This window comes from Equus przewalskii, chromosome 12 (assembly GCF_037783145.1).
Source record: "Equus przewalskii isolate Varuska chromosome 12, EquPr2, whole genome shotgun sequence".
Taxonomy (NCBI): Eukaryota; Metazoa; Chordata; class Mammalia; order Perissodactyla; family Equidae; genus Equus; species Equus przewalskii.
The window spans coordinates 28,913,792-28,936,447 of record NC_091842.1 but is presented as its reverse complement, the minus strand read 5'-3'; the positions used below and the strand labels follow the sequence as shown (position 1 = coordinate 28,936,447).

The 22,656-nt window shown below is 50.4% G+C and overlaps 1 protein-coding gene across 1 annotated transcript in view; it reads left to right on the top strand.

Moving 5' to 3' along the window:
* The window catches only part of XYLT1 (xylosyltransferase 1), a 304,820-nt gene that overhangs the window by 147,357 nt on the left and 134,807 nt on the right, over positions 1 to 22,656 (top strand). The window lies entirely within an intron of this gene.

Here is a 22,656-nt window from a genome sequence, read left to right as displayed (position 1 = left end):
CGTATTAAAGTCTCACTCAGTGTTAGTCTTTGTTACTAAGTGATTGATAAATGTAAGCTATTATTATTATTGTTGTTATTGTTATTATTTCCACTACCAGTCGGAAGTACCAGTCTCTCCATTCTAGACAGACTTGGGGCTGGAGTCTGTTTTCCTTCTTCAGATGCCCAGCCTCTCTCTCTCTCTCTCCGCGCCCCCCCCCACCCTTCTCTCCTCTCTCTCCCTCTCTCTCTCTCTCTTACCCTTCCCTCCTTTCTCATTTGACTTATCTCCCAGGACATTGAGCAGGGATCCGTTGTCCTCTCTCTCTGGGAGCCCAGCACAATGGGCCCTCAGTGCAAAGTGGCATCTGCTGGGAGTCTAGGGCCCTGGGAGCACTCCCCCCCGGCAGCCAGCTCTTGGCTGCGGAGCCTGGAGCAGAGTCCTCACGATGGCTAACTCGCAGCCTGACACCATAGGTCAGGAAGGGTTGCTCTGCAGAGTGGCTGCTGATGGGGGTGGGGAGATAGAGCCACCATGGTACCCGCTGCCAGGACTCAACAGTTTTCTCACAGTGGAGAGCTGCCTTCTGTGAACCCAGAGTCTTTCTGAGACTGATGAAGTGGTCACAGCCCCAAGGGATGGAAGGGTCTGTTCTGGAAGGATGTTTCCCGGCCAGCACACCTTCACTGAGCTTTTGCCCACTCAAGGATACTGGACGGGGCATTTTCTGAGCAGCTTTGGATGAGGTTGAATCTAGAACTGGATTTAAAGAGAAAGGAGTGATGTCTGAGGTGGGTGATGGAGCATCTACAGTGATTAAAAACCAGATCCAAGACAGACCTGGGTTAGAATCTCAGTTCTGCCATTTAGTAACTGGGAAAGTACTTCTGCATGCTGTTGTCCAGAATGTGCACTGCACAAGGGAGCAATTAGGAGCTAAAATTTAGCTTGCACTCTAGTCATCTAGGCATGCACTTAGACTCAAGGCTGTAACTGCACAGAGTAAGGGGAGTCTTTTATGTAATTCTCACAAAGCTTCAGTATGAGCGAGCAGTGTCCTGGGCCAGGTGGCATTGGGAGAGTTTGACCTCTCTGACCCTCAGTTTCTTCATCTATAAAATAGACTTGAAAATAGCACCAGTGTCATACGTTTGCATATATGACATATTTGTAAAATGCTCAGAACAGTGTAAAGTCTCAGTAAATAATGGTTATGGCTAGGAGTTAAGATGGCAGATGACCTGGGTTCAAATCCTACCCTGCCAGCTGTGAAAACTGGGGCAGGTTACTTCAACTCTCTCTGCCTCGATGTATTTATCTTTAAAATTGGGATGATAATAATAATAACTACCCGTGGGATCATTGTGAGGGTTAAATGAGTTAATATATGCGAGGTGCTTATTTCGTTAGCACATAAATATTAGCTCTACAGCCGTGCTCCACATTCAGCCAATGAAAGACCAAATCTATGATGGTGGTCCCATAACATCAGTACGACTACAGCCTAGGTGTGTAACGGGCTGTACCCTCTAGGTGTGCGATCTGTGATGTTCGCACAACAACGCAATCGCCTGACGACGCATTTCTCAGAACGTATCCTTGTCGTTAAGTGACGCCTGACTGTGTAAGCCAGTTTTAGTGCTGTGATGACTCAGGATCCATGTGGGTGACAGTTTAGTCTGGGCTAAAGAATTTGCTGTGGATGAGCACCCGTGGATGCTTGAGGGTGGGTGGGTGGTTTGGGATGGCACAAAAGAGCAGCTTGTACGTTAGCAAGCCGAGATGGACGTTGGCGCTGTTCGAGCAAGACCCTGAAGAGATTCTCTGACATGTAGTTTTTCCTTCTTTCCATCTGCTGTCCTCTTCTTTGATGATCTAGTATGAGTACCTGCCTACCCTCCCGCCCACTACCACCCACCCATAACCCCCTCTCTGTCCACCCGTTCACATAAGTGTGCTGGTGAAAGGGCTTGATTTAGTGGCTTAAAGGAGTCTGGTTCAAATCCCCAGTCCTACCATTTACTAGCTGTGTGACCTTAGGCGAGTTTCTTAGCCACTTTAAGCCTCAGTTTCTTCATCTGTAAAATAGGAATAATAATAATGGATCCTATGTCACAGGTTCTTTGTGAGGATTAAGGGAGATAACGCAAGTCAGTGTTTAGTACATGTGGAGAGGCACATGCCCAGCTCCATACTTTAGCTGCTGCTGGTGTTACTAGTTAGCGTAACTCACATATGTGTGCACACGGGCATGTGTGTGCACACGCACACGCACCAAGTTTGGGGCTAGACCCTTGGGGGTTATAACCCGAATAAGTTCTGCTCCTCAGAAGGGCGTATTTGGATGGAGTTACACCCATGCTAACAAGTAACCCAAATGCATTGTGGGAAGATCTGTAGTGGAGGTGAGAGCAGAGTTCTGTAGGAGTGGAGGAGGAGCGTGTCTGCTGAGGGCACGGCTGTGAAGCAGACGGGGACAGAAGCAGGAGTCATTTGCATGCTGGCTTGTCGGTGAACTGCATCCCCAGCCACGGCAACAGCAGAAGGCAGGACTTCCAGGCATCGGGGCCTAAATGTTGATTCTTGGTTCTGGGCAAGAAGGCGGTGCCCATTACCTCCCGGCAGGCGGGCGCCTCCCTCTCTGAGCCCATCGAGGAACAGGAGCTGCCGCAGGTCAAAAGAGGGATCAGATCTGGTGGAAAACGCCAGAGTCATTAATTCCGCTTCCGAGTCACCAGAAGGATGCCACCAGGGACTGCCGAGAGTAGCTTGGAAGCAGCCCCACCCACACAGGTACTCAGGGCTTCTGGGATCCTTCAGATGAGTAGGCTGTCCCCCCGGGTGCTGGCGACTCGTTAGAATTCTGATTTAGGCCCGTTTACTGGTGTGAGAACACAGCAGGGTCCTGGTGATTCCATTGGTCATCCAAGCTTGCAGCCAGAGACTGTGGGTAAATTCCCGTCACCTCCTGTGTTCTTTGTGTCTGCCCCCAGCCCCTCCCCAACAGCACCCAGAGTCAGGGAGAAGCCGGAGCAGCACCCAGGGTATGTTCTGATGGTCACGGACGTGGCGAGGGCTGCCTGTGCGTTGTCCCTGCTCCCGCTTCTCCGCCCGAGTCCGTGCGTCCTCCACACAGCAGCCAGGGGGACGGTTCTGAGACAGAAGTCAGAGCAGGGTGTGCTCCCCTGCTTGAAAAGCCTCTGCTGGCTTCCCAGCCTCTGAGAATGAGATCCCGACTCCTTTCCTCTCTGTGGACAGCAAGGCCCGGCCCCATCAGACCATGCCTTCCTTTGCTGTCGCCCCTCAGACCCTGCATCCCTGTGCCAGCCCCACGGGCCGCTTTCTGCCACCCAGAGAGTCCAAGTTCAAATCTGTGTCGGGAACTTTCACTGTCCCCACTGCCTGGTGCCTCTCGCCTCCAGTATGGGCTTCTCCTTGCCATCGGGCCACAGCACAAATGCCACCTCCTCAGAGAGGTCTTTGCTGCCCCCCATCTGAATGTCGTCCCCCAGCTCTCCCCTGCTTTGTCTCTCTTTAAAGGACCCAGCCCCATATCACGTCGTATTTTACGACTGTCTGTGGCTCTGTCGTCTCTCTACCTGTAGGATGTACGTTCCATGAATCTGTGTCCTTCACTACTCAGCTCCTAGGACAATGGATGTGGCCTAGAAAGTGCTCACGCATTGGTGGGATGAATGAACAAACAAGTAGTAGTAAGCATAAAATAGATAGAATAGTAATAATAATTAAAAAATAGCTAGTACTCTTTGATTTGCCTGTCGCTGTGCTAAAAAGCACTTGACCTCATTTTCTCGTTTGATCTTCACAACAAACTTATTGAGGTAGCTGCTGTTTCCTCCCATTTTACAGATGGGGAAACTGAGGCTTGGAGGTGCTAGAAGTAACTTGGGCAAGGCCACCTGGCTTACCAGGGCTGATGCTGAGCTTCAGTTCATGTGTTAACCCCACCTGTATTGAGCTGAAATAGTGAGGACAAGGGGTCACTCCTCTGGCTTCAGGGCACGGGGGAGTCCTACTGCTGTCCACAGGGTCACAGCTGCCTCCTTGAAAAAAGACTGAAGTTGGCGAGACTCTCTCCAAGAGTCAGTTAGTGGTTGTCCAATGGAAATATCCATGGAAAAATACTGTCCACAGACGCCGCCATCAAACCCCACGCCCCATGTGACGGGGGTGACAGGGCTGTGTGTCCGACCCAAGACACGTGAAGGATCCAGAGACAGGCCAGAAGACAGGGTTCTAGAGTTTTCTTGCTGCACTTCCTTAAGAAGCTGACCTGTGGTTGCTTCGCAAGTCCCACGCAGCAGAGCGGTTTGAGCCATTTTTATATTTTTAGATTGGAGCTTTTGTTTTTTCTTTCTCCAAAGGCAAAATCTGAAGTTCCACTTAATTCTTATTGCTGAGTAGGAAGGATGCTGACACGGGCTTTCAAAGGCTCTAGAATGTCAAGTGAGAATCTAGCTGTCAAGGCAAGCCAGGAGAGTGTGTGTGTGTGCACGCATGTGTGTATGCACGCGCACACACGTACACAGGCCTGGACCACGCAGTACTTGGCATTTTTCTTGACACTGTACCTTCTTCTGTGATGTGAAGGGACAGCCCAGCCAGCTTCCCTTTGTGTGTTTCTGAGTGACTGTAACTGCCACCGGCCTTCAGAGCTTAAGCTCCTGACAGATATTAAAGAACAATTCACTTATTACAGCTGAAGAGAAAAGCATATGGAAAAAGCAAACTGCATTAACATCTGCCGCCTGGACTCCATCTGCTCCCCTTGGCTTGGCTTTGCCTCCAGACGTGCCAGCCTGTCAGTTTCCAGGGCCAGCTCCTCTTCCTTCCAAGCGAGGACAGGCTACACCCGTTCATTTTGATCCACTCGTGTGGGACCGGGCACCACTTCGGTGTTTTGGAAAGGTGGGGAAATGCGTGAAGTCTGGAGGCAGTGGCCTCTGGAGTTCATACCCTGGATCAGCTACTTGCTAGCTGTGTGACCTTGGGCAGGTGGCTTGTCATTTCTGTGCCTCGGTTTCTTTGTCTGTTAAATGGGGTTTGCAACAGCGGTAGCTACAACTCAGGGTCATTGCTAGGCTGAAATGATACAATGCAGGTAGATATTCACCCTGTCGCCTGGCCTATGTTACACGTCCTATTTCGACAGTCTTACACGTCATTTTTAAAATGGCTCATCAGACGCCGTGTACGGCAAGGTCTTTCAGCTCACTGGAAGTTTCCAGTTTCCCATTTACCCGTAAAAACTCAGCCCCTTCTCCCCCCACGCCTTCCTTAGAGAGCGCCAAGTTGGTGGCTCCCAGTGCCTCATTTCATGGTGGGGTCTGGAGGTGCCGGGCGCCTCACACAATGGGGCCAACTCAGGGCCAGCCAGCCTCGTCTGCCCTCAGCCTGCAGCCTCCTCCTCCCCGAGAGCTGATTTTTGCCTCCAGCTAGCAAGACAAACCAAATGTTGTTATTTTAGTATCTGGCTGCCTGTCGGAAATAATTTCTAAAAATGTCTTCCCTCTTTCTCCTTCCCTGTTCCCCAAAGCAGCCACATCTGCACAGCGATTAGGACAGGACAGCTGGCAGCCCCTGGCTGCTGGAGAGGGGGCTTCAGGGCAGTGGCCAGTGGCTTCTTACGGGCCTGGGCCGGGGAGCTGGGGTGAGCATCTTCAGCAAGTCACTTCGTCTCCCTGTGCCTCAGTTTCCCCCTCTGTAAGATGGGAAGGCTGACAATGTCTGCCTCCCAGGGCTGCGTGAGGTGTAAATGAGTTACCCCATGCACGGTGCTTGGCATACAGTAAGTGCTGCTTGTTACTATCGTCATCATTGGGAAGCAGAAAGTGAAGTCACATGGAGCGTTCTGGCATGAAACCATCCTCACGGGGGAGGAGGGCAGTGGGTGTCGTTGGCCCGGGGTCTCCTGATCCACCCCTGTACTGGGAGAGACCGGGAGAAGGGAGCCTGGTTTCACTCCCGGTTCTTCCTCTGAAATCTCAGGTGTGGCCCACTGACCTGTCGAATCCTCGTGCACCCGTATGATGAGGAACCAGAGGGACCGACCTGTACCATGTTATTCCAAGAGGGGTATGTGGCGCACTGTGGCACCCGAGATGATTTGGGGCCGTGCTCCATGGACATTAAATAACCTTGAATCATCTAGGGAGAAAGTGAGTGCCTTTTTGACACTCCTTCAGTCTCTTTGATGACACCAAGGAGAACGTCTCAGCTTGGTGCTCAGGCATCTTAACACCTAACCCTTGTGCATCTCCCTTCACGACGAAGAGCCTGCTCCCTGGGCCCGTAGCTATAGGCGGGCAGCTTGATCTAGCTGGAGTGGAATAACGTTTCTCCCTTTCCGTGGGTTCAGATTTTAGGAACCATGGCAATCAACTTCTCTTTTCACAGTATCAGTGTATACATTTAAGTGTGAGCCAATTAAAATTACTAAGTAAATGGGAAAAGCATTAGGCAGTACGATCCTCGCTCAACATGCCCAGTTTGCAGATGGGGAACAGAATCCAGAGAGTGGATGCGTGCGTATTTTACTGAAAACATAAACACGTTGAAGCGAAGGGCAGAAGTGGCCTCTGAGATGGGGAGAAATGAGAGATGCTTCAACTGCATCTGTAAAGTTTGATTTCTTTGAAGAAGTGAGTAAAGCCTGGCACAACTGGTACATGGGAGGGGGTTACATTATTTTCTGTACTTTCAGGGTGTTTTGAAATATTTCATAAGTAAAGTTTAAATTGGAAATTTCTATATTTGATGAACATTTGTATTAGGAAAATATTTAGATCCGTTTTAGAAAACAATAGAAAAGAGCACTAAATCTTACTACTGCCTTGATTCTTCAGAAGTTTAACAACATTTTAAATGTCCCAGACTGTGGGCAGGCTTTTGACCACAGAGGAGATGATAGAGAGGGACAGAGAGAGAGCAGAGACAGAGGTGGAAACAGGCTGACTCCCTGGGGGTCTGAATGAAGCTGAGGTCCTCAACAATGCCTCAGGAGGCTGTGCCGGGCAGAGGCCGAGTGCCCTCCGCCTGACTCCTAACAGGACTTGCCGGGCCCTGTTGTCCGGTAATTGCTGCCATGGACACATCAAGTCTTGGCTATGAGCGATAATTAACATAGGCAGGGGGAAGACAGGGAGGCCCAGCCTGACCCTCATGATCTTCTTTGGCCTTCCTGCTGAAACCATCAATGGCCTGGAAATGGATGAAGCTGACCCCATTGGGAAGCAGACCCCCTCAGCTGTTCTCTGCACAGAGTGAGCCCAGGGTGCATCTGAAGTTGTAGGCTTGCTAAAGATGACCCCAGAGAAACTGCCAGCCCTTTTTCTAGGTGTTTCACCCCTAACAGGGGGCAGCTGGTTCCCCGTCTGTGGCTTGAGGGGCTGTGTTGGGAAGTGGATCTGAGCTTGGGATTCGTAGTCAGTTGCTGTGGTTTCAGTCCCTGATCTGTGTGGCCTTGAGCAGGTGTCTTTACCTCTCTGAGCCCCTGTTTACTCATCCGTCAAAAAGGGAATCCTACCAACTAATAGGAATACTATTAACAGCTGGGATTTGTGCTCCAGGCACTGTCCTAAATGCTTTCCCAGCATGGATTTATTTAATCCTCATCTCAATTCTGTGCGCTGATGACAGCTGGGAGACCTGCCCGAGGTTGCACAGCTTTTAAATGGTGCGTGGACCCAGGTTGCCTGCTTCGGTGCTCCTGCCCCTGGCCACTGGGCGACACCCTCTTCGAGGGGCTGTTTTGAGGGTTACATAGGAGAATGGTTAGACTCTGCTGCCCGGGCGGCAGTGATGGAGGGTCTGTGAGGGAGGGACCGACCGTCTCATCAAATCCTGAGCTCCTGCTCTCGGCTGGGATTCTGCTGGTCTCTTCAGCCACCTCGATGCAACAGAGGAATCTCTGTTCTCTTCCTGAGGCCCGACCAGGAGGGGAAAGTTCACAGCTGGCCTTGGTCCCCCTCTCCAAGTCCGGACACTTCCGAGGCTCCATTGACAGATGAGCCTGTGAAGTTAGGAGCACGAGCTTTGGGATCAGACCGTCCTGGGTTGGTGCCTTCCTACCCATGTGACCTTGGGTGGGCCACGTTGCCTCCTCTCTGAGCCTCAGTTTACTCACACATCAAGTGAGGATAACGACATCCCCTACATCAAAAATAAATGTCAGGGTCAGCGGAGGGAATTTTGCTCGGTGTTGGGTAAACAGTAGGCACTCTCCCATGTAGCTTGTGGCTGATGGGATGGTGTGAAGTGGACGTCCAGACTCACAGGTGATGGAATCCATTGTGAAGCAGGGAAGGGGAGCAGAGCCTGCTGTGTGGCGGAGCCTGCCATGACTGTGGCACTTGGCCTGCAAGTAGCAGACCGTGTGGGGGTCCCCGCCTTGCTGACTTAAGTGTCAGTCCTAATGGGAATGCTGCCTTAAGGGAAAAGAAAGTGACTGGCCCTGGGCACTAAAGACGAGGACCTGATGAGACCCTGGAGGGCCCCCGGAAGCTGAGGACTCGGCAGAACTTCTTAGGGAGAGCAAGCAGCCCGTCTTCGGAACCTGGGTGCAGCCAGCAGCTTGCACGCAGTGAAGTTCACAGAAAGAGCCATCTAGTGGCCTGAACAACCGTGGTCCATCGGGGCTCCCGGAACCCCGTCTGCTGGGTTCGCTGTCTGGGTGGTTTGAGGAGAAAGGGGAGCTCCTTCGTCCGCATCCAGCCAGACTGTGGAAGTCAGGGCGTGGATGCTCCGGCCAGGAAAGGTGCCCAGATCGGCGCCTTGAGCCAGGAGTTTGTCCAGGAGCAAATCATCTCCCCAGCCTGGATGGCTCATGCTCTTGCAGAGGATGTCACTCTCCAGGACAAGAGGAGAAGAGGAGAGAGAAATAGCCCTTCCACCTGTCACCCGGGCACCCTGCCTCTTCACGGTTCTTCTTCGTGCTTTCCCAGCTCTCCGGGGCTGGACAGGCCGGGCTCCCCAACCTGCTCAGATAGCCTCCTCGAGCCTCAGTTTCCTCGTCTTTAAAATGGATGGAGGAAAATAGATAGCAGGTGCTTCGCAGTGTGTTCGTAACACGTTCTGACTCTTTGTGTTTTTATCGAGCTGTTAGTAAGCTGGTTGTCTGTCTCATCTACTAAAATGTGAGCTCCACGAGAGCAAGCATCTGTCTGTCTGGTTCCTAGATGTTTCCTTCCTGCCCAAGACAGTGGTTAGCACGTCCTTGGCACTCAGTACATACGCGTGAATGAATGCGTGCAAGGTTACTGTACAAGTTTGGATGAAACGATGTTGATAACAGCTCCCTTCTACTGACTGCTCAACTCTGTGTTTTCACACTGGTTAAGTCAACATACCTTCTCATCAACCTGTGAAGCTTAGATATTGTTATACCCGTTTTACGTAGGAAGAAACTAAGGCTCAGAGAGGTCAACTGACTTTCCCAAAGTCACACAGCTAGGAGGTGGCAGAGCCAGGTTTCAAATCCAGAAGAGCAACTCCAGAACATGCACTTGTAACCCCACTCCAGTGCACGGTGTCCAGCGTGTCACGGTGGCTGTGATTGCCCATCGCCTCCTCCTTGCTGAGAACTGTTTGAGAGGTGGACCTCGGACTCATTCCATCCGAAGGGAGTGACCAGAACTTTCCTTTTGGGTGATGGCAGTACACACAAAAGTTGGTCGTGATGAGGTTTTGCATGTCCACCCTGAAGCTTGCTAGAGATGTCAGGGTCTGGTGAACTGTGCAGCCAAGAACGGCACATCCCGTCCCACCACCAAGAGCAGCCCTCGGTCCAGGATGCAGAAATCATTTTCCAAGCACTTGGGCATGGGCATTGCTGTCACTGTAATCGCCATGGCCCTCTGGGAGAGATGGATGTCCTCTGAGTCACGCCAAGCTCACCTGTAAACAGGAAGTGCCAAACGGGGCGCCTCCAGTTTGCAAGGAGCAGGCCTGCAAGCCTGGAGCTTTCTTGGGGAACTTGGCCAAGGCAAACTTGCTGGGAAGCCCCTGTCCCCGGTAGGGGGGCCGAGGCAAACACACGCTCATAAAGGAGATTTAGGGGGCGACAGCAGCATATTCATTTGTACCTCTACATAGTAAAAATAATTTATTGGCAGCTGCCGGGGAAGCTCAGTTCTGAAATCACGTGGAGAGCAATATTAGTGCCTTTCCTTTTCTCTCTCTCCCTGCCCCAAATGGCGTGGGCTTTCAGCCGATAGAAATTAATTGGGTTTGTGTGTGTGTGTGTGCGCGCACACATGCATATATTATTTATTTACGGGTGGCTGTCCTTATTTATATCGCAGGCTCCGGGAGCATTTACATTTCTTTAGAGACTCTCCAGTAATGAGCTCACAAGCGGGCCGTTCATTACCCACTTGTGGCAGGGTGTGGGGGAAGGGAGCCCCAGCAGATGCGAAGGATGAGTTTGAAAGCTGGATGGATGTCTTCCATCAACAGGAGGCCTGTCTGTCTCCTTAAGAGCCCCTTTCCCAGAGGACCTGGATGGGAGAATGTTAAGAGGGTGATGGCCAGAACAAGGAGGGCTTTCCGGGGAGTCGAGGCAAGAGAAACAAAGATGTGTAGGGAAATGGAACCATCACGAGTAGCATCTTGGGGTTTGGGGGGTACGCAGCTGGGGTTAGTCCCAAGGAACGCAGGCAGAGGCAGTGAGGCAAGAGGACTTTACAACCCAGATTGTCCGTGTAAGCCTCTACCTGCTGACCCCCTCCTCCTGCAAGATTTCAGCCCAGGGTCTTCAGTGGAGGTGGCGTCGCCCCCTGGGGGTCATGTTGGAAATCCACGGAACTCTCCGCAAAGGCTAGTTGTTAGCAGCTTCTGGGAGTAGCGTGTAGGTTTTATAGCCATGCTGTGTGATTTAAGGCATGTTACTGAACCTCTCTATGCCTCCATACTTTCATCTGTAAAATGTGGGTACTCATAGTACCCAGCCAATAGAGTTTTTCTGGAAATTCCCCCTCCCAGCTTTATTGAGGTATAACTGACAAATAAAATTGTAAGATACGTAAAGTGTATAAGGTGATGATTTGATGTACATAGACCTTATGAAAGGATTCCTCCCACCGAACTAATTAACACAGATTTTTAAAGATAATCTGTGTCAAGTGTTTAGCACAGTCCTTAGAATCAGTGTTTTAATAAGTGTTAGCGATGATAGTTTGGGTTTTTTCTAAAGATTTTATTTTTCCTTTTTCTCCCCAAAGCCCCCTGGTACATAGTTGTATATATTAGTTGTGGGTCCTTCTAGTTGTGGCATGTGGGACGCCGCCTCAGCGTGGCCTGATGAGTGGTGCCAGGTCCGCGCCCAGGATCTGAACCAGAGGAACCCTGGGCCGCCGAAGCGGAGCGTGCGAACTTAACCCCTCGGCCATGGGGTCAGCCCCGATAGTTGTTTTTTCTAAGTTGGAGTTTTGTGGGTCTCTCCTGCCCTTGACACCTTTGTCTGCCTCATGAACGTGCTCTTTCTTCTCAAGATTGGGCAGGAAAACTGCTTTCTCTGTGAAAACCTCTTCCACTCTCCTTGGACCCCAGACCATTCCAATTCTTGAAGGAACCCGTGGCACGCATCCGTCTCCACCTCCGCCCCCTCACCTCTCGTCCTGCATTGGAATAATGCGTGTCCACGCCCACTCCCCTCTCCTGTGTCTCAGCTCCACCGACAGCAGGAAGCAAGTCTTAATTCTCCTTCCTATCCCTTGCCTGTGCCGTGCCTGGCAGGGCGGAGGCTCCCAATCAAAGTTTGTGGAATGAATACATCAGTGATTCTCAACCCTGTCAGATCTAGTCCCTCTTAATGCAACAGATCTTTCGGAATATTCCTTTTATCTATCCCGAAACGAAATCCATACTTATGATAACCTACTTACACTCACAACTCTAAAACAGGTCAATATACTGCCCTCATAATGATATGAAGAATATATGAAAGTAATTTGTAATGAAAAGAATGTATATCTCATTCTGTAACTAATCAGGCACAACAATACTAGTCTGGTGCTTCTCCCACTTGAATGGGAGCTTGTTAAAATGCAGATTGGGATTCAGTTCGTGCAGGTGGGGGCTTGAGAGCCTGCGTTTCTAACAAGCTCCCGGGGGATGCTGATGCTGCTGGCCGACGGTCCACACTTTGGCTAGCTAGGGGGGAGAAGACACATGAAGAGGTCAGGTATGCTGACTCATCGCGAATTCAGTAGTTCCGAATGCCGGGGGGTGACAGGTGTGTTTGCTGGTGACCTAGCCACAGCACACAGGGATGGTGAGGATGTGATGTCCCGAAATCGTGGAGAAACTGTGAAGGATGGGAAATCTTCCCTTGAATTAAACAGTAGTGACTTTCCTAAAAGAAATCCAGTTACATTAAAATCATTCAAAGGTACTTTGTGTCATATGTAAATTTGAGTTAAAGTCCTGGCCCCAGTAGTTAAAAATGAATTGTTCAGCCACATGACATCTGGGACATCCAGAAGTCCTGCAGGATGTAGGACATCTCTGCATTGCTCAGCGTGCATGTTCCCATGCATTGCCAGGCCTCTGGCCTCCTCCACCCACTAATGCCAGGCATCCGCCAGTCACTGCGGCAACCACAAATGCCGCCACATGCTTTCAGAACACCCCGTGAAGGGCAGTCCCACCTCCATCGAAGACCGTGGAATAAACTGTTTTGTTAAGGGGTCTGAGATCTCTGAGGCAAGGCTCAGAAGACAGAGAATTACTTGAAGAACCTGGATCCTTAGTTTCAAGCAGAGTCGCACCTGCCAGGCTCAAGGCCTGCAGGTGGGTGAGGGGACATGGGCCAGGCTGGATGGGAGCTGGGCTGATCTTTAGAGCAGATCCCCTTCTTGAGACCACTGGGTCACTACCCAGCCCCGGACGAGTGTCACGCATTGGAATCCAAGCCCAGTGTTGTCAGGTCCTCTGATGTTTCAAGAGGAGGCAGAAATCTAGGTTATCAGACGAAATCTGCAGATTTTGAAATGTTGGCTGGGATCAAAAGCCAAACGAATGAAAACACTCTACTCTAGAGCAAACCAAATGTCTGTGCGCTTGATGGAACCATGGGGCCCCCAGCCCAGTTGTGACCTCTGGTTTAAATTAAGGGATGTGCTGTCAGCTCAGGGACTATTCAGTGCCTGAAAGAATGCCCCTCCCATCCTCGGGGTCACCCCTGTTCCAGCCAGGGGCCCTAACCCTCCTCCCGCTTTCCCCATGTGATCGCTGCATCTCCTGACCCCCTGCAGCCCCCTCCCTGTCTCCCCTCTGGAGCCCCTGTCCTTGGTTTAGTCGAGCCTTTTCTCCGGCCGTCTTTCTTCCTGGCTTAGCTCTGCTGTCCTGACCACTTTGGCTGGTCACTGGGGGCTCTTGTTCCTGGAGGGGAACCAGGATTGAGCGGCTGAGGTCTGCCAGCTTCGGCCTCCAGGGCATCTGCCCCTAGAGCAGTGGTTCTCAACCAAGGGCAACTTTGCGCCCCAGGGACACTTGGCGATGTCTAGAGATGTTTTTGGTTTTCACAACGGGGTGTTACTGGCATCTATGGGTAGAGGTCACAGATGCTGCTGAACACCCTACGATGCCCAGGACAGTCCCCCGCAACAAAGAGTTGTCCAGCCCAGCATGTCCATAGTATCATAGTTGAGAAACTGTGTCCTAAGGTTTCCGGAAGCCTTTGTTATGGAAGCAAGACTGGGTTGCTCATTCTCTCTCTCTCTCTCTCTCCTCTCTATCTCTGTCTCCTCTTCTTTTCTTCTATCTCCCTCCATTTCTGAGTATTGTGGCCGTAAATGTGGAATAACAGAATGTTGCAGTTCTAGGCAAACCATGTTCAAAGGGTATTTCAGAAGAGGCCAAGCTTAGGGACAGTTACTTTTTAACACAGTCATGAGGCCTCCCCATTGAAACCCCTTCTGTGTTTAGGCCGTTAGTTCCAAAACAGCGATGGTCGGAGTTGTTTCTGGAAAGCTCTTCTCCTCTCTCCCTCCGTCCTTGCGTCTGACTTTCCAACCTCACATTGCCTCTGGAATCCGACCCCTCCTCCTACAAGCTGAGTGATCCTGGCCCAGCCTCACTTTCCTCATTTGAAGCAAAGTGGAGCTCACTTTTTCTGCAGGGGGCCAGATCTCGGCTTCGGGGGCCATGCAGTCTGTGTCGCAAAGACTTAACTCCTCACCCACGCGGTGTGACGGTGTTCCAGAAGGACTTTGTGGACAAAGACTAGTGACAGGTTGTAGTGGCTGACCCCTGACCTACTGTTGGAGGTGGTTTTGAGGACTGAACAAGCCATCCCCCAGGAAACAGCTTAGCACCAGCCTGGTGAGTAATCAGCGCGTAGTAAATGTGGTCTTCCTGTCTTTATTCCTTGCACCCTCGTTCTTTCTCGAATCCTGCCTTTTCCTCTTCTCCTGTTCCCCCCTGCCATCATTTCTTCCTCCTTGTGTCTCTGCACACATATGTCTGTCTGTGGTGCTGTCTGACATGGAAAGAGCCAGAAGACTCCGGTTCACACCTTCCCCTGCCACCCACCTGCCCACAGTCATGGGGCGCTCTGAGCACCTGACTGTCACTGCCACATCGGCCTGATGTGGCTGGAAGGAATGCATGGGTCAAGGCCTGCCATGGGATCTGAGCAGCTTCCGCTGGGTTCCTGGCCCCAAGGACACAGCGTTGTGGGGTGGAAGTCCAGGCCGTGTGGCCTTGGGCAGTGTCAAAGATGAACAAAGCTAGGGGACGGATTTTAATTGGTAATAAACTGTGGCAGTCGGGGAAGGAGTCCAGCGTGGGCTGAACTCCCCTGCGACTTGTACCGAGGTGACTTGGCATTTTAAAGGGAGAATGAGGGAGTAGAGAGGGGCTGAGTGGGGAGTCAGCGGAGGAAAGAATGATGAAGAAACAGGAAGAGGGGGTTGGTCCTTGTGGAGCCCATCTGAGTCTGCTAACTGGCCCTTCTTCAAGTTCGACTCCTCTCCTTGCACAGAGGCTGGAGCACGGGGGCCCTGTGTGCAGGGCTGGCTGGGACAAACCGAGTTCTTCTGGAAGCCTCAAGTTTTCTCAGGCAGGCGCTCCAAGGGAGCTGGAGTCATCCTGGGGACGTGGCCTTGAGCTGGCAGAAACCATGGGAGTGTTTGCTGAGGTCTTTCCAGGCTAGCGTTGGGGCCTGGGCGAGAAGGGGCTCAGAGGGGCTGGCCAGAGTTTTTGTCAAGAGGAAGATCTTGTGAGCAGATCACTCTCCCTCCCAGAGGACAGTTGAGGACTTCAGGGTCCTGGGGTCCTGTGGCCTCTTTCCCTATAAAAGTATTTATCAGCACCCATTTCCACTTGACCTAGATTTCTATCTGTGTGTATTTGCTGTGTGTGTGAATAAAATATAAATTGGAAGGCTTGGCATATAGCCAAACACCCAACATAAAATGGTCCTAAACTTTTCATTTCATTCATGAGTAGATATTTAGGATTACAAGTATGTATCATGTCAGCAGTTCTCAAACTTGTTGGTCTCAGAACCCCCATATACTCTGAAGTGCTATTGCAGACCCCCAAAAAGCGCTTGTCTATCAATCGTTTGCTATATATTGAAATTTAAACGAAGGCATTCTTAAAATGTTCATCTCTTAATTTTCTTAAAGTAACAATAATAACCCATTACATGTCGAAGTAAAACTTTTTATGAAAAATACATATACTTTCCAGAACAAAAACAAGTTTCGTGAGAAGAGGGGCACTGTTTTACATTTTTGCAAATCTTTGTAATATTTGGCTTAATGGAAGACAGCTGGATTCTCACATTTGTTTCTGCTTTCAATCTGTTGCGATTTCACACGTGATGGAGCCGCTGGAAAATTCCACTCTGTGCTTGTGAGAGAATGAGTGAAAAAGAAAAATAATGCCTTCATAGTATGATGAGAAGAGTTCGACCTTGAGCGTCCCCTGAAAGGGTCTCAGGGACCCCCAGGAGTCCCCAGACCACACTTTGAGAAACAGCACATGAGGCCATCGTTGTAGGCGTGGATTCCATTTTAATAAATTATAGCTAACATCTATTAAGTTCTAGACTTTAGGTTAAGTGCTGTACGTGTATCAACTCTTTTAACTCTCAGAAAAGCTCCAGTAGGTAGGTACTAGTTATTATGCACATTTTACAGAGCGGGAAACTGAGGCTCGCAAAGTTAGGTGCTGTGCCCAGGTTCACCCAGTGAGCAAAGTGGCACAGGTCGGATTCGAACACACTACAGCTCACCACCCCACCTCTCCAAAGGAATTAGGTCTGCTCATCAAGGGACGAGGCACCAGCCAAAAGCGTCACTTGAGTGCCGAGCATCCTGCGAAATGTTCTTTTGTTGATGAGAATGATGTGGACGTGTGCCATGTTATTTCCTCTGTACCACCTTTGCAAAGTAGGTCTTCTTGCCCCTTTTTGGTAGATGAGAAAATCGAGGCTCTGAGGTTAAGCTTCTTTCCCTCTATCGTAGGGTTAAGGGGCAGGGGCTGGATCCCAAGCCAGCTCTATAAATCCGGCTCCTTTGCTCCCTTTCCCATGCTAGGCATCCCGTTAGCGGTACTAAATCTGCTAAATTGTGCCAGACTTATTATTTAGGGTTCTATTAACTCAGGGCCTGCCTGTGCCCAGCGTGGCCCACAGGTTTCTAAGTGCTGGCCAGTGCAGCCACGTTCTGTGCATGTGAATGAGCTGGGCAACGGGCCCGTGTTAGGTCTATTTGCATTGGCAGCCTGGGTAACTGCGTGTCCTAATTGGGCACAGCCAGGCGCACCGTGCCTCCACCATTCTCCTGCCCTGGCACCGAGGCCCTCTTCTCCCCCAGTGTCCTTCCCAATGGCCTCGGTCACCTTTGTGATTGGAATGAAGACTTGGACACTGAATTCAATAGCAAACAGCTACTCAGCTGGCTCCGCATCCACATGGCACAAAAGGAAGCCGTAAACTGGTCGTGATGAGTGAGCAAGCAGGTGAGACAGGCGCCCTCACGTCTGAGCAGCTCACCTGGCCAGGGTTTCCCTTTGGCACCATCCCTATTGCTGATCAGTCCTGAGAGACAGTGTGATGTTGGTGGGCATGGCCTCTAGACCCTGACTGCCTGGGTTCAGATCCTGGCTCCTCCACTTCCTAGATCTGGATTGAGTCGCTTTACTTCCCTGAACCTCCATGCTCCCATCCGAAAAAAAGGAGAGAATAGTATAGCATCTCCTTCATAGGGTTGTCATGAGGATTAAATGAATTAGTGCGCACAGAGGGCTTGGCACAGAGCCTGGGACATTTCAGCGCTGTATGTCTATTTTCTAATAGATGCGTGTTCCTTACACAGCTTGCATGTGTCAAGCACCGTATTCTATGTTTCATCGATTCTCTCGGTTCCCAGGAGGTGGGTGCCAGTGTCAGCCCCCTGGGATGGATGAGGAAATTGGGGCACAGAGAGATGAAATGATCTGTCCCGGGTCACAGAGCTGCTGGAGATGATGACGAAAGGATGCAGCAGGGAGAAGACCTGAGCATCCTTGGAGCATCCATCTGTTCCTCAGTCCCTGGTTTCTTAAGAGTCCATCAAATTATTTCTCAATGAGCTGAAATGGCAGAACTTTGTTAGTCGATCGTATTGATGAATGGCTCCTTCAGACACTGTTGAGTAACGCACACGCAGGACCTGTCACTTTACAGATGAGAAAATCGGATAGTCGCTAGAGCAGGACGAGTCCTTAAGTTTTCTCCCTTCCTGTCCAGCGTTCTTTATACACAGAAATAGGAGCGAAGGTGTCTCAATGGGTGGATAGCTTTAAAAACACAGCCACTCACCTCCACCCTTTGAAACGGGATGAAGGGGTCCGGATTCAGTTGATGGAGTGAGTCAAGATGCATCTTAAAGTCTGAATGTCAGAGAACCGGGGAAAGGCAGAGGCAGACCCCCAGGTGTCTCTGAAGCAGCAGCCTGGGTCACGTAACCTGCCTCTCAGAGCCATCTTGTGTTCAGCATATTTCTACCTGATTGAAATCGGCTCTAAACATGCCCAAGGTTGAATGGGAATGGAGGACATTATTGCATTTAATTATTTCTCCGGAATAAAAATGGATTCTAGCAGCAGCTTAGAGGTAAGGCAACAGCAGAGCAATTAGAATTTTGGAGCTCGCACACAAATGCTGGAATGTGCAATCATTGTAATAAGTACATTTAAATAAAATAAGTCAAAGGGTTACATTTGCATAAATAACCCAAGGTGAGAGTGTTGGATTCGTTAAGAGTGAAGGGGACCCAGCTAGTCGATCATAATGGAGAAATAATAGTCAGTCTGTCCTCCGGGCAGAGACCATCGGGGCAAGACCATTGAGGTCCAGTGTTAATTGGTAGCAAACCTAATCTGGGTCTACTGCTCCTTTTTCCTCCTGCTTTGGGTGGTGGGCACGTTCCAGAAGTTTTACATAATTTGTCCTCACCAAAATACCCCTGAGATAAGTATTACTATCAACATCCCCATTTTCCAGATGAGGCAACTGAGGCCTGGAGAGTCAGAGTCACTTCATTTCTAGAAGTGTGACCTTGGGCAAGTTATTTAACCTCTCTGGGCCTTCATTTCCTCCCCTTAATTAGGACTAAGACTGCCTGCTTCCCTGGGGGCTTGAAAGGGTTAGGGACATGAGGTGTGTGAAAGTCAGAGTCTGGGGGCACGTGGGTATTGAGACTATGACGGTTTTCCTGTGTGTATTTGCCTGGAAATCTCCCAAGGGTGGTTTTTATAGGGAAGGCAACTGAGTTTGGATTTCTGGATCTTGGTTCTCCAGGGAAAGGAGAGAAAAGCTGAGGCCTGGTTGCCTCCTGGCGAGCAGATGAAGAGCGAGAGGGCAGGTGAGGTGACATCTCGTGTCCATCGAGGGATGGACGAAGAAAGATGTGCTCTCTACATACATGGGATATTATTCAGCTTTGGAAAGGAAGGAAATCCTGCCACGCGCAGCCACGTGGATAAACCTGGAGGATGTGACGCTAAGTGACATAAGCCAGGCACAGAAGGACAAATACTTCGTGCTCCCACTTATACGAGGAATCTAACATAGTCCAGCTCAGAGAATCAGAGTGTAGAATGGTGATTGCCGGGGGGCTGCTAATCGTAAAGTCTTAATTATACAAGATTATATTATATTATTTTACATTATATTATACAAGTTCTAGAGATCTTTGTGCCTATAGACAGCAATACTGTATGTGCACTTAATGATTTGTTAAGAGGGCAGATCTCTTGTTAAATGTTCTTACCACGATAAAATAAAATTTCAAGAAAAGAGTTGGGCAGAGGTGAGGAAGAACTCACCGCCTACTGCAGAAAACGCTACTGATGCAGCGTGCCGAGTCCGCAGGCCTCTGAGTGATGCCTGATTCTCCCTGACTGTGCCTCTCACGGACTTTTCTGGAAGCTGCCTAAAACCTGTGAGCTCTTCAGTCCAGAAGACACAATATTCCCCTCCCTTCTTACACTCGAATCTTTTAATTTTCCGAGTCGCGTCTGGGGCCAGGCGAAAAGCCACGGGGCCGCTCTGGGCTAAGCATCCCGATTGGGGGGACCTCTCTGAGTAGACGATGCGTATTAATCAAGAGTCACATTAGAGTTGATGATGGTGCCTGGTCCTGAGGTCACAAATTAACCAGAGAATCGGCCCTTCTCAGATGGTCAGACCAGCTTCATTGATGGCGGCATTTCCCGTGTCTGGTTTTGCGCGGTGAGCTTCTGCCAGAAAGTGGTAGAGAATGTGAGCTCTTGAAATCGGTGGTTTATGGAGGTTTTCTGCTCCAGAGACCAATCTTGCCATCCTCAGTTAAGGCGCAAAGAGAACAGCCCAAGAATGCTGGTTAGGATGCGTCTGATGAGAGAGGACATGGGTGGCTGTTCTGGACAGAGGGTCTTCTGCTTAATCTCTGCTCTCTCGTTAACTTCTAGAAAGTGGGTTTAGGGATAGAATTTAAATTCATGTTCTCGGACAGCAGGAGTCATCAAACTGATTTTCTGACTGTTAGAGGCAAAAAAAAAAAAAAAAAAAATCGGCTCCATACCTAAGAAAGAAAACCGATCAGCTTGGCCTTCTATATTAGCCAAGATGAGCTAGTTCATGCTGCAGTAACAAAGATCCCTGAATCTCAGTGACGGAAAGGTTTCTTTCTGCCCATGGGAGGGTTGGTGGAGTCTCTGCTCCGTGTTGGCCTCACTCAGGGATGCAGGACCTTCACCATCGGGAGTGTGGTTGGATGCTGTGGGGGAAAGAGAGATGTGGCACGTTCTGCTCTGGCTCCAATCCCATGTCTTGGCCACAGCAAGTTGCTTGGCTGTGCCTAACTTGCAGGGGATGAGGAGTACGAACCTGTGATGGGCCTGGAAGGAAGACAACTGGAGTATTTGTCAAGAGCTTTGTTGAGTACTATCCCCCCATCCAGCTCCATCCTAGCCTCGGCTAAGAGGAGCAAAGAGGGCGATACCCTCCTCGTCCCCCACGGGAGAGGAGGGAGCTAAAGGCTCCTTGGTTTACCTCTCAGTCAAACGGAAGAGGCTCTAGACTGTAGCAAGTTTTAGAATCGGACAAGTTCACTGCCTCCCCCAGATGGCCTTGGGCGAGTTACTGAACATCCCACACTTTCTTCTTCTCTTTTGTAAGATGGGAGAATAGGAGGGCCTGCCTTAGAAGTTATTTCTGAAGGTTAAATGAGATATCACATCTGAGGGCTTGGCACAGTGCCTGGCACCTGAAACGTGCTCGAGAATGTTCTAACAACACCTCGGCTCCTCTTTCTGTAAAACGGCGAGGAGAGGACCTCCTTAGAGGGTGGTTGACAGTATGCAATACGCAGTACCTGTCAGGGTACAGGGTGGCGAGTGCTCAGAAGATGCATCTGAGAGGCGCTGAGGATTCGTCATGGCATCTGCACGGAAAGAAGGGAAAAGAGGAATCTCAGTGGGTTCATTTAGATTACAAGAACAGAGGCGTGGCACCTCACTAAGGGGGATTTCTTGCAAGTCTGTGTGGGGAGGTGAGAAAGGCCGCAAACAGGTGTCAGAACTGGAAGGTCTCCCTTCACCAAGCAGGATGTGATATCGACTCCTGTATGGGACCAGCAGCCGCTCTGTGGCCCAGTACACACCCAGCTCTCCCTTCTTGGCATCTCATTTCCTTCTTCCTACCCCACTGCCTTCCAGCTCCTGCTGCCTCAAGCTCCTGGTGCTTCTTGGCCCCTACTTACTGTCCTCTCCCTCTCTGTGACTCCCTGCCACCTGATGACCACCAGCCAGCCCTTGACATGGCTATTTGGAAGTGACTGGCGTATCCCAGATCCACTTGGCTGGGTGGGAGTGGATGGGAAGGGAGCCAGATGTTGTGGTCCAAAGCCAGGCTGCAGTGCGTAAGGGGACAGGTAATGGGGGTCAGAAGGGCTCTGCAGCTTCTGGGAAGTGGGTAGCGGGACTGGCAGCCCGGGGCCTGGGGTCTATGGTCTGGTTGAAACCCAGCTTCTCCACCAACCAGCTGGATTACCTTGAACAAGTCCCTTGTTAACTGATGCTCCTGCAAAATGAGAATAATAGCAATCTCCAACTTACGGAGTGGCCTTGAGGGATCTTAGTGGCAGCTCTCCTTCTCACGGCCTCCTCCCAATAGAAGTTGGTGCTTGATGCCCAGGGAGATGGAGCAAAGGCAAGAAGGGGCCAGCCACATAGGGCTTCTTCTCCAGACCATTCCTGGGCCAAATGGGGGCACTGGGGACAGGGTCAGCTAAACCAAGCCCAGGGGAGGGGGGCCCTTCTAAACTCATACTCCTGGACAGCTGGGTCTGCACACTTAAAGGGACAGATAGAAATATTTTGGGCTTTGCAAGCCAGTGTCTGTCATGACTGCTCACCTCTACTGTTGTAATATGAACGCAGCCATAGACCATACACAAACGAACAGGTGCAGCTGTGTTTCAATAAAACTTTGTTTACAAAAACAGATGGTGTCAGCCCCTCCCCGGCACCAGCACTGCCTCCGCTATTCTGTCCGCCATTCTCTTCTTCAGGAGCTGCCAGTGGGCACATTTAGGAAAACTAACCAGGAAGTCTTCCCTCAGAATTGCTACTCATGGCCTATGTGTGTCTATAGTGACGGGGCTAGATTTAGGGAGCCAGTTAGCCATTCTCTGTGGCTTCAGAGGTCCCCTTGGAAGACAGCTTTGGGACAGTGGATGCTCTTGCAGGTTAAGGCCTTGGTAATGGGCTCTAAGCAGAAGCAACGTGCTTTGGAAATGAGGCAGGGTTAGTTGAATGGTGCGTTTGATCCGAGCTCAGAATGGCTAGGGCCTACCTCACCATGGAGGAGCTGAGTTTGGAGTGCCTGCCTTCCTGGAAAGACCCATGCCATGCATTGTCTCTAGAACAACTCCTGGCCTTTCTCTTGACCCTCGGTGACTTAATCAGTTCTGTTCCAGGTACAAACATCAAGAGCCAAACCTCAAGCACAAGGTGTCACAAATTTGCAATCCCCTTGGGATTTGTTGTAAGGATCCTTCTGCAAAGGGTGAATTTCCCTCCAAAACATCCCATGATGTCTCTCCCTCAGAGTTATCTATGGCTCGGTCTGATTTCTCTTGTGGGCGTAGATCTACAAGCCTATCCTAGAGGCAATGG